Source organism: Camellia sinensis, chromosome 12 (genome assembly GCF_055761805.1).
Source record: "Camellia sinensis isolate YWXY chromosome 12, ASM5576180v1, whole genome shotgun sequence".
NCBI lineage: Eukaryota > Viridiplantae > Streptophyta > Magnoliopsida > Ericales > Theaceae > Camellia > Camellia sinensis.
Window position 1 is genome coordinate 170,941,399 of NC_138972.1, and position 12,192 is coordinate 170,953,590.

General features: G+C 36.7%; 1 pseudogene; it reads left to right on the top strand.

Annotated features, from left to right (window-relative positions):
- Nucleotides 1-9,703: 9,703 nt before the first annotated feature.
- On the top strand, nucleotides 9,704-10,329 carry LOC145804040 (1-deoxy-D-xylulose-5-phosphate synthase 2, chloroplastic pseudogene; annotated as a pseudogene).
- Nucleotides 10,330-12,192: the final 1,863 nt, after the last annotated feature.

The window sequence follows — 12,192 nt, forward strand, 5'->3', positions numbered from 1 at the left end:
TCTTTTTAAACACCAAAAATGAACTGGTTTTTAGTGATGAAAAGACCAAAATGCTGAAGCGAACAAAGCCTTACCAAAGAGGCACCAAAATGGACCAAACAAGGCCTAGAGGGGTGAGTTTGCACTCAAACCACAAAATGACCTTAATGAAAGTGCTAGAGAAGGAAAATACAAGCCCTTTTTATGTTATACACAAGAGCTAAAACAGCAAGCAAGATAGGTAAAAAACTATTGCAAGTTTGGGGAATCGGACCCTCTTGCATGATGTCAGATACATAATTATGGTGTTTACTTGCCATTTCTAGAGCATTAGGATTCAAACACTCGGACATTTTTTAGAACCCTCTTGCATGATGGCAGATATGTAATTATCGTGTTTATTTTCCATTTCACAAGCATTACGGTTTAAACACTCGAACATTTATTCGGACCCTCTTGCATGATGGCAGATATGTAATTATGGTGTTTACTTGTCATTTCTCGAGCATTTGGATTCGAACACTCGGACAGTTATTCGGACCCCCATGCATGATAGCAGATAGGTAATTATGGTGTTTACTTGCCATTTCTCATGCATTCGGGTTTAAACACTCGGACACTTATTTGGACCCTCTTGCATGATGGTAGATATGTTATTATGGTTTTTACTTGCCATTTCTCGAGCATTAAGATTCGAACACTCGGACACTTATTCGAACCTCTTGCGTGATAACGGAGATATAATTATGGTGTTTACTTGCCATTTTTCATGCTTTAGGGTTTAAACTATCGGACACTTATTCAGACCCTCTTGCATGATGGCAGATATGTAATTATGGTACTTACTTGCCATTTCTCATGCATTAGGGTTTAAACACTCGAACAATTATTCGGACCCTCTTGCATGATGGCAGATATGTAGTTATGGTGTTTACTTGCCATTTCTCGAGCATTAGGATTCGAACACTCAGACACTTATTCGGACCCTCTTGCATGATGGCAGATATGCAATTATGGTGTTTACTTGCCATTTCTCGAGCATTAGGATTCGAACACCCGGGCACTTATTCGGACCCTCTTGCATGATGGCAGATATGTAATTATGGTGTTTAGTTGCCATTTCTCGAGCATTAGGATTCGAACACTCGGACATTTTTTAGAACCCCCTTGCATGATGGCAGATATGTAATTATTGTGTTTATTAGCCATTTCTAATGCATTAGGATTTAAACACTCGGACACTTATTCGGACCCTCTTGCCTGATGGCAGATATGTAATTATGTTGTTTACTTTTCATTTCTCGAGCATTAGGATTCGAGCACTCGGACCCTTAGACGGACCCTCTTCCATGATAGCAAATATGTAATTATGGTTTTTACTTGCCATTTCTCGAGCATTTAGATTCGAACACTCGGACACTTATTCGAACCTCTTGCGTGATAGCAGATATGTAATTATGGTGTTTACTTGACATTTTTCATGCATTAGGGTTTAAACTATCGGACGCTTATTCAAACCCTCTTGCATGATGGCAGATATGTAATTATGGTATTTACTTTCCATTTCTCGAGCATTAGGATTCGAACACTCAGACACTTATTGGGACCCTCTTGCATGATGGCAGATATGCAATTATGGTGTTTACATGCCATTTCTCGAGCATTAGGATTCGAGCACTCAGACACTTATTCGGACCCTCTTGCATGATGGCAAATTTGTAATTATGGTGTTTACTTGCCATTTCTCATGCATTAGGGTTTAAACACTCACACACTTATTCAGTCCCTTTTGCATGATGGCTGATATGCAATTATGGTGTTAAGTGGCCACTTCTCGAACATTAGGATTCGAACACTGGGACATTTTTTGGAACCCATTTGGATGATAGCCGATATGTAATTATTGTGTTTATTTGCCATTTCTCATGAATTGCGATTTAAACACTCGAACACTAATTCAGACCCTCTTGCATGATGGCAGATATGTAATTATGGTGTTTACTTGTCATTTCCCCAGCATTAGGATTCGAACGCACGTGCGTTCTTATTACAGTTTATTAGCGTAGAATTACTATGTGATGCGCACAGCAAAACAAGTATAGACTAGACCGCCTAATTTGGAACAAAGCATTGCATATCCGTTTGTTTGGAAAATGGTTTGAAGTTTGCTACTCGCAAGTAGGCTAAAATGCAGATTTCAATGAATTGTCGCAATTCAAGTAATGCAACCTTCACACATGGGCATTTAGGCAGTTAATCACGTCAGCAAATAGCCTCATGGCAAGCATGCTATCATGGCAGTCACTCACACACATGAAACGATGCTAAAGCATAAACACTTACCGAGTACTCCAAGCCAAAACAGAAACTAGTTAGTAATCAATGCATGATCCTAGTTCATGTTAAGATGGCCTAATGCAACACATACAAAATGCAACTAAGATAGGCTCGGCTATTCTAAAATGTCATGTGAAATGCAATTTGATACATGTATTCAAACAGGAATGGAAATATAATACAGTTAGTATGATGCACCGAGCCCAGTGCATGCAAGACAAATGAATGGATGCAAAGATGCGAGCATAAGGATGCTAATTGAAACATGCCCTAAGACTAACCATCATAAGCTGGTAAATAAAAGGGAGAAAGAAATGGGGGTTGGAAGACATGCATCACACACACGCACACTTATTACAATAGTTGGCCCTCTTGATGGAGGGTCTGAATAAATAATGCAATACCAACTAGCTAATCTAGGCTAATCTAATTAAGCTAGTTATTACACAACCAAAATGAATAATAAATTACAGCTAATTATTACACACCTCTAATTAATTATCAAACTAACTAAGTAAGCAATTAAACTAGCATGCAAACTACATGAATGTGGCCTGCCTCAGCTCTACCTTCAATGATAAAGGATGCATGCATGCTCGAGTCGCCTTGTCGGGAAATCCATCGCGATACCCCGGCTTGCCTTTGTTTGCAATTGATTTCAGAAATTTGCACAAAGCTCCAGAGAGATGAAACTCCACCCTGGAAAACTGTGGGAAGGTTGCTGACCAGCTTATTGGCATGGGAGACCAACTACCGACCACCTTTTGTGGTGGAAACCAACAAAAGTGGTTGGCCAACCAGTAAACCTGGTTGGCTGACCAGTTTCCTCTCCTGGTTTTTGGTTTTCTGCAATAGAAGGCAAGAGAGAGAGAGATGGCAAAGTATTCGCAACATATGTGCGCACGACCACTCTTCCTATCATTGCATAAGCTCAAGGGAATGTAGTCCTCGACCCTCGGACCACCAATCATGCATTTCAATGCATGATAGCTGAGGAGCCGAATTGCATGTCTCAATGTGAAATGAATGCACACATAAGCACCTAAAGCCAACAACTCCATCATGGGTAGTCAAGAATTTCGGCGACCGGGAATCGAGGCACGTTTCGTCACTTTGAGTATGAAATGTCCCTCGCTTCCCGTGCATGGGCTAACTCGTATCCCAAACACAATGCAACATGTAATAAGGCATGGCGTACACAATGCGACTCAAAGTAGGCAACCTAAATGCAATGCAACTAAGATTAACTACAATACAATGCACAATGATTTACTACAATGCAATGCATGCAAGCATAATGGAATGCAACATAAGTATGCAAACATGCAAGGGACATGATAGCATACACAATGCCAATATGAAATGCGACATGAACAACCTAACAAGGCTAATGGCATGCACAATGCACAATGCCTGATGCTAATGCGCGGATGCTCAATGCAAGACAACATAAGCATGTAACAACATGACACAATGCGACTAGCATACACAATGCGAATGTCAAATAGCATACTAAATGCGACGAACTACATGGCATGCGCAATGCAAGATGGACTTAAACCAAAATGGATGGGCCTCAGCCACACCCAAATCAGTAGCCAAAGATGATGAAAACAAGGCCCCAAAAAACACACAAGCATGCACAATGCGAGGGCTCCAAGCCTAAGGCATAAAATGCAACTCCACAAAAGCATTGAAAGGATGAAATATGGCATACAATGACACATGTTCCAGCTCTGAAATGACATACAAAATGGCTTCGAATCATGCAAATAACTCACACAATACATGTTGAAAGGCTTACGTACCGAAGCTAGTGAAGCACATTACACTAGAGGCATGCAAGGCGATGCTCAAATGACAAAATCAACTCCAAACAAACCTTAAGCAGACCCAAAATAGTGGCAAAATGAGCCATGTTGGTGGCTTGAAATGCATAAGAATGAAGCTCAATGAAAAGGCTCATAAATAGGGTATAATGATGCAACTCTCAAACACATTGAAAGAGTGAAAAACATGAGAATATGGCAGCCCTATATACTATGAAATATCATGCTCAATGATGAGAAAACAAGAAAACACCTCAAGTTAAGCATGTAAGAGGCTTCAAAACTCAAAGCTAGGCAAGGCTATTACACTACAAGCATGCATGGCAAGCATCATTCGACCAAGGGAACTCGAAACAGAGCTAAGGTAGCCCAAAAAATGAACAAAATTCACTACAACAAGTTAGGTCTTGGATGACAAATTTTTTTTTGTCTCCAAAGAGCTAATTTCGTCACTATAGATATTTGTGAGGAAATATTTTCGTCACCAGGTTCGTCATTGAATGTTTGTCACTAAAAAACATCGCGACGAAAAATAATTTCGTCACCAATGAAATTACTTCAGTGACGAAAATTTTTGTCACTAATAAAACAACATTTTGTCGCCAAAAATTCTCATTTTCATCACCAAATAGTTATTCAATACTACATTTATAACTTTAGTTGACGAATAAATTTGTCACGCATGTCAATCATTGATGAGGAAAAATTTTCATCACAATAAGATGTAAAGATGACGAAATTTTTCGTCTTCAAAATTCATAATTTTGTCACCAATAAAACAACATTTTGTCGCCAAAAATTCTCATTTTCGTCACCAAATAGTTATTTAGTACCATATTTATAACTTTAGTTGACGAATAAATTTGTCACGCATATTGATCATTGATGAGGAAATAATTTCGTCACAATAAGATATAAAGGTGATGAAATTTTTCGCCTTCAAAAGTCATACATGGGTGACAAAATATTTTTCGTCACAAATATATATAAGTGATGAAATTTTTAGTTACCAAACAACAAAATAAATAAAAACTTTCCTATATAAACTACAGTAAATTTTGTCACCAAAAAAGTTTATTAGTGACGAATAGTCACTTTGTCATAATAACAAGTACAAATGCCGAAACAAATTCGTCAGTAAACTTGTTCCATATTTTATATTCAATTTAAATTATTATTTCACAAATATCCCTGCTCATATCCCAATAGCCTTTTAATTGTACTAAGAAATCCACTAGCTATTATACATCACTTCACAAAAAAATTTACTAAACAATTTATATTATAAATCAAAATATATCCATCAAACAACTTTAATAATAATCCATTAATTATCACAAAAAAACCATCAAAGCAAATCCCAAAATGAACTAACGTGGAGTCCACCAAAAAAAATCAGCACTCAATCTTAATTTGTAACTACAACTAAGCATCAGTTTAGGAAAAAAAATTCAACAGTTGATCTTCATTTGCAGGTATGCTTCCGAACATCATCAAAACCAATCTACAAAGAAAATAAACAAGGCAAACATTAGCATAGAATGTACATATATAAAGTTTATTATAATAGCAAAGTTTTATTATAAACTTAAAGCCAAATATCAGAATCTTAACAAATATGCAGAACTGTTCTCAAGATCACAAGCATGAAGTTATCTATATAGAAAGTAACAGATATTAACTAAAAAGATGAATACCATGCTCATTCCCACCCATGGGCTTTCCAATGATCACCTTAACATGGCAATTCACTGTATCCCCAGAATTATGCTCAGATCAAAAACTGGGTGTGACCCGCGAACAGCAGCCAAACCAGTTATAACACTACAACATCTCATGGTAAGAAACCAAGGCATGCAGTCAATGAGCATGGGAAGGAACAAATATTGTGGCTGCTGCACAAATGGGATTTAAAAAAATTTTGAAGAGAGAGAGCAACAACCTACAATGCAAAAAATGGATAACTAGACCAGTAGCTTGGTGAGTTGTGAAAGCAATGACCAAAATGGATGTAGATAATAAGCTTATTATTTTTAACATTAACATTAAAAGGCCATGCACAAAACCTAAAAACAGCTCCCTTCTAAATTTAGAAAATAGTACACACTGCTATACGTATTATTTTGTTTTAGCATTGACTGCTTCCTGTTTTTTTTTTTTTTTTTTTTTTGAACAACAAAAACTTTATTGATGAAAGAACCTTACAAGAAGGAGAAAATACATCAATAAAGGGGACAAGAAAGGACAGGGGAGAGGGGGATGATGCACAACACCAAAACAAAACTGTTGGTGAGGGATCAACAAGAACACAAAAAACACAACAGATAGCAGGATCAAACGCAGACAGCAAGCTACCCATCCTAGTAAAGGTATATAGAAAATATACATCACCGGGCCTACAATTTGATTCACATCCAAAACTGAAGCAAAACTGAAGCAAAATTACCCAGACCAGCAGCCCAGCAAATCTGTCCACTCACACAGCATACAGATACAACCAGCAAAGCAAAATTATACCAAACAGCAGAGCATACAGATACCAAGTACCCCAGCAGATCTGTCCACTCACACAGCATACAGATACAACCAGCAAAGCAAAATTGTACCAAACAGCAGAGCATACAGATACCAATAGTAGAGCAAACAACAGAGCATACAGATACCAACCGCAAAGCATACAGGCACTTGTGACTTAGGCTATACAGATACCAACATCCACAGATACAAGCACACTTAACAGCAGGCTATTATCTCACTTAGTTTTGTCTCTACTTTGGTTAGTGTGTATTTTAACTAGAGTCATGCTAAGTAAGAATTTTGATAATGAATCTATTTTGATTAAAGCATCTTCAAACTTGTTAAATCTTAGTTAATAAGTAGTTAAACTGTTGTACTTTAACTAGTATATACTAACCAACATGAGAAAAATAAAATGATAAAACGAGCGAGACTTACCAAAAAGGCGATGTACGAGTTCATAGGATACATCATCCTCTAAATTGTCCTTTGAAACCTTGCTTCATAAGAAACTCCATGATGCTTGATGTGATCTCAAAATGCTCGTGAATCGACCCATTCATCTTCCCTATCTCTTTATTTTGTGCTTGAATTTCCTCTTTTTGTACTTGAATTTCATGTTTCTGTGCTGTAATTTCCTCTTTATGTGACTGAATTTCCTTTTTTTGTGACTGAATTTCCTCCTTTTGCTCTTGTATTTCCATCTCTAGACGCCTCACATAGTCACTGTCAGTCGAAGCACTGGTAGTCCTGACAGAGAAGGAACGCCTCAACCCGAGTCCTTTAACATATCCCGACCTTGGCTTTAGCACCTTCACAGATAGCTCCTCCGGAGTAATTGGAACCACACCAGGTCGGGAGCAATGTTCAACTTGGATTTTTATCATGTTATCCTGTCATTTAAAAAAAATATAGAAAAATGAATAAAGATACAATTGAAATTGCAATCATCCTAATACAAAAGGTAAATATACATACATAATTCTCTTCGCACACCAGAGATATCCACTGCTTTGTGACATCGTTAAAGTGTGTAGATTTGTAAACACATGGCAACTCTGGCAGTTGGCCCCCATTTGCAATTGTCTGATTTTTTTTGTTCAACTAGTAAGTTAAATAGGAATGATGGTAGTAGAATCATCTTTAAAAAAAAAATGGAAGAAAAATTAAAGAAGACCCACCACCTCGTGTACCCTAACTGGGAGAGATTTTGACCCACACCTGTGCTTCGTCTTCAATTGATTTCTATTGTCAATGTTAGCATTTGATTGCTTCTGCAAGGAGCAAGTTCCAATAGAAAAATATATATATTAGGAAGACAAAATAATTGTCAACAAAAAATAAACATAAGAAAAGTTTACCAGCCAATTGGTATCATTCCACTTCTTGTCAATCAAGTTTTTCCATTTCTCGAGGTCACATTCAGGCAGTGGGTGGCTTCTAGCATACTCCTCTCCCTTAGCGCTTTTAAGGTTCAGGTATTTTTTTCGTAGTCTGTAGGTGTGGCTGCTCAAGCTCCGTCCACACTTTGTTGCCACCGCTTTGCTAACATTTGTGGAGTCACCTTCCATGTCCAATTGATCCTAGCAACAACCATAAATCTTATAAGTCATAATTAATTATATTACATTAATTCAATCAATTATGTAAAAATTTTACCGTTAGACGCTGAAACATAGGTGCCGTAACTTCTTCGTTGACATGTTTCCACCTGCGAATGCTAAAGTTTGGCAAGTGTGTTCGGACCTCAACACCAATTTTGGAGACTAATTGAGAGGCATGATCCCCCACTAGTGCACGATACTCCTGTGGTATGGGAACTTTGCGCTTTCCATCCTTTTGAACCATTGCTTGAACCTTCAACCCGCATGTCAAGCCACGAGGGTGTCTACTAGGCACTGTTTTAAAGACATAACATTGACTGGTTAGCAATTAATTAAAGCGAAATTATAAAAGCAATATAAGTAACTTTTTTTTTTTAGTAAGTCATAAAATAAAACGATGACATATAGAGATATACGAGGGGCATTCCCCAGGCCTTACAACACCAAACAAAAAAAACTAGAGCTGTAAAAGAGAAACAAAACCAAACAGATAAACTAAACTAAATAAACTATAAAGAGAATCTTCCTAAAATAAACCACACAAAAGAATGTTCGTTTGCCACATGAGGAAAGAAGGGCTATAAACATTCAATAGACTAGCCAAAAACAATACAAAATACACTTGCACAACCCTCAAGAGAGAAAAAGCAAGAAAAACTAGAAAATAAACCCAAGAAAAGCCCTGCACAAACAGCACTAGCAACAGCCACATAGGTACAACTGCAGCTTTCTTCCCTACTCTGAAGTTGATGCTTTTCATTTCTCAAGTTGTTTTCTCTTTTTCACAGTTATATTTGCTATTCCATTTTCTTGTTTCTTTACTCTTTCCTACATCTGCAACTTTTTCATTCTCTCTGTTACTGCCAAATTCTTCCATACTCTTTGTTTTTGTTCATTCTCTCCTATACAGCTGCTGCTTTGTTCTGCAGTTGCTGCAGCTGCTGATTCTTTTCCGTACTGCTATTGCTTTCTATTCACTAGTCTCCTTCTATGTTTCTCCTATAGAGCACTAGTCTCCTTCTCTGTTTTGGTAAGTAGTTCAGCTACTCTCACCACAATTTCAGTACCTTGGGTGCTTCCATCAGTGGTATTTTTATTTTTAATAGTTCCTATATTTTCAATTAATTTAATTCTTTTCCCCTTAATTTTAAATTTTGTATCAATTAGTCCAATTGATGATGCTGATTAGGAGTTTTGACATAAAATGGTCACTAAGTTGATTAATTCATTAAGTCGAACATATTTAAAATATGATCAACATGCTACTCACATGCACATTCTTTAAAAAAGGAAAAAGAAAAAAAAAGGGTTGACAATTGTAATTAATTACACTAAATCGAGACATAATTATAAATTCAGGTAAAGATTGTGCTAATTGCTATCCTTATAATTTGGCCCAAAAAGAAAACAAAATTGTGTTTGAAACAAAAACAGGGCATGACCAAGCAACTGATGGGAAGCCAAGGACATGAAATAGCAGCAAAAATGGATTCATACATGAGAGGGATGGTGGGTGGTTCAGGAGCAAGCTTGTTTGAAGAACTTGGGTTGTACTATATTGGACCTGTGGATGGTCATACTGTGGAAGACTTGGTTCATATCTTGAAGGATGTCAAGTCCCTCCCTGCACCTGGACCTGTTCTCATCCATATTTTAACTGAGAAAGGCAAAGGCTATGCTCCTGCTGAGGTTGCATCTAACAAGATGCATGGTGCACCTCTTTCTCTCTCTCTCTCTCTCTCTCTCTCTCTCTCTCTCTTTTAACACACATTTAATACTTTGAGGATAAAATTGAAAATAAATTAAACTACAAGGATGAAAATAGCACAAAGGACAAAAAAAAAGTGAAAAATTATGGTTGTAGCATGGGGCTAATAAATTGGTGTTGGTTTTTTTTTTTTATAGTTGTGGTGAAGTTTGAACCAAAGTCAGGGAAACAATTGAAGACAAAATCAAAGACAAAGTCATACACCCAATACTTTGTAGAGCCCTTAATTGCTGAAGCTGAGAGAGATGAGAAAATAGTAGCAATCCATGCAACAATGGGGGAGGAACTGGACTGAATCTGTTCCAAAAACATTTTCCAGAGAGATGCTTCGATGTCGGAAGCAAGCTTTTTGATAGTTACTATATTTTCAATTAAATCAGTATCATCATCAACTAGTCTCCTTCTCTGTTTAAGGTTCAGGTATTTTTTTATTTTTATTTTTCCCCTAGTTCAATATATTCTTGCACTTTCAGCAGAACTAGATAACAATCTGTTTCATTAAACATAACCGGCAATGGCAACAACAATGGCAATGGATCGGATGCCACATCTTTATCACAACCTGCTTTGAGTTTCCAGAACGTCCGGAAGGACTTCTACCACTCCAAGCCAGAATCTGTTGCTTTCAATCCTCTACCACTGTTATTTTTTCTATTTTTTGCTTTTATTTTTGTTTTTGTTGTTTTTTCAAATTTGTAGGAACCAAATAGAGAAAGAAGCAACTACCTAGCTTAGTTGTAATACTCAAATGTAGGTATCACGCAGGGTAAGAGAGAGTTTCATCTAAGAAGTCAATCCTTTGATTTTTCTCACGTGCAATTATTGGGTACCAAAGTATTGTCACGTGGTGCCTTCTTTGATTGAGTTTGGTTTACAGGATAAGGCTTATCGCTTATCCCATTTACATTAATGGTTTGTCTAATAGTATGAATGGTGGCAATTAATGATTGGTGACAAGTACTATCACATAACAATGTCATGCTATACCCTTTTCTATACCTGATAAATTCTCCTTCTTCAATGTTTTTGTTCAAAGAACTAGGAATGCTTGAAAACTAAGAGCATCTCCAATAGAGATGTTAACTTTGTGTGTTATATGACAAAAAATTAAATGTGAGACCAAAACTAAAATAAAAAATAAAAAATCAATCCCTATGAAACAAATTGCTTGAAATTTTTTGCACCATAGAATTATATTAAAATAGAGAATTTCTTGAGCTAAGTAAAATTTAGTATCTTACCGACACTAGATTGGGGGGCTGCCTCCCTCGGTGCCTCCATATCGACATCAAGTGGCTGTGAGTGTTGGGTATCCACATTGTCATGTAAATTCCCATTTGGAACAACAATTGCCTCGTACGATGGTTGAAGAGATGACTGCGCCAATCGTTTTGGTGGCATTGGTAAGCCCTAAAAAACATAATACAAAAGCATAAACAATAAATACATAAAAATGGATAAGTAAAGTATACGGAAATATAAAGATAGTATTAACAAAGCATCATTAACAAATATATAGCTATTAGTGACATAATAAAAAAAAATTGAATGGCCATACATATAGTACCTCATCGTCAACACTTTCAAAGGACTCAGCATCAGTGTCATCCTCATGATCTGACGGTATGTAGTCATCATCATCTACCCTAATGTTCTTTCCCTTATGATTAACACGATTGGGCTGAGTAGAACCCATCAAAGAAGCTGCTATATGCTTCAATTGTAGAGCATCCATTTTCTTATTATTCTTCTTGATTGTCTTGTATCTTTCCATTTCATACTCTGTTCACTTTTGTTTCGCTAGAAAACCTGGTTTGATCCATTGTTTCTCCCCTTTGGCCATTTTGGTAACTAAAATGCATAAATTGATATAAAACATAAAATATGAAGCATAATTTTACTTGAAGAGACGCAACAAAATATAGCATAACCATGTAATGCATTAAAAACATATGTCCATATAGAAACCTAAAAAAAACAAAAACTACATATCATAATCCATATCAGGTTCCATATCAGGATCCATATCATCATCAAGTATGCCAAGTTCTTCATCTTCTTCGTCATCTATACCATCTCTCTTTGTTTTATTTGAAATAACCTCAGCTTCAATATCATCCGTATGAAATCGAATAATATCTTCAATGTTGATCGGGAC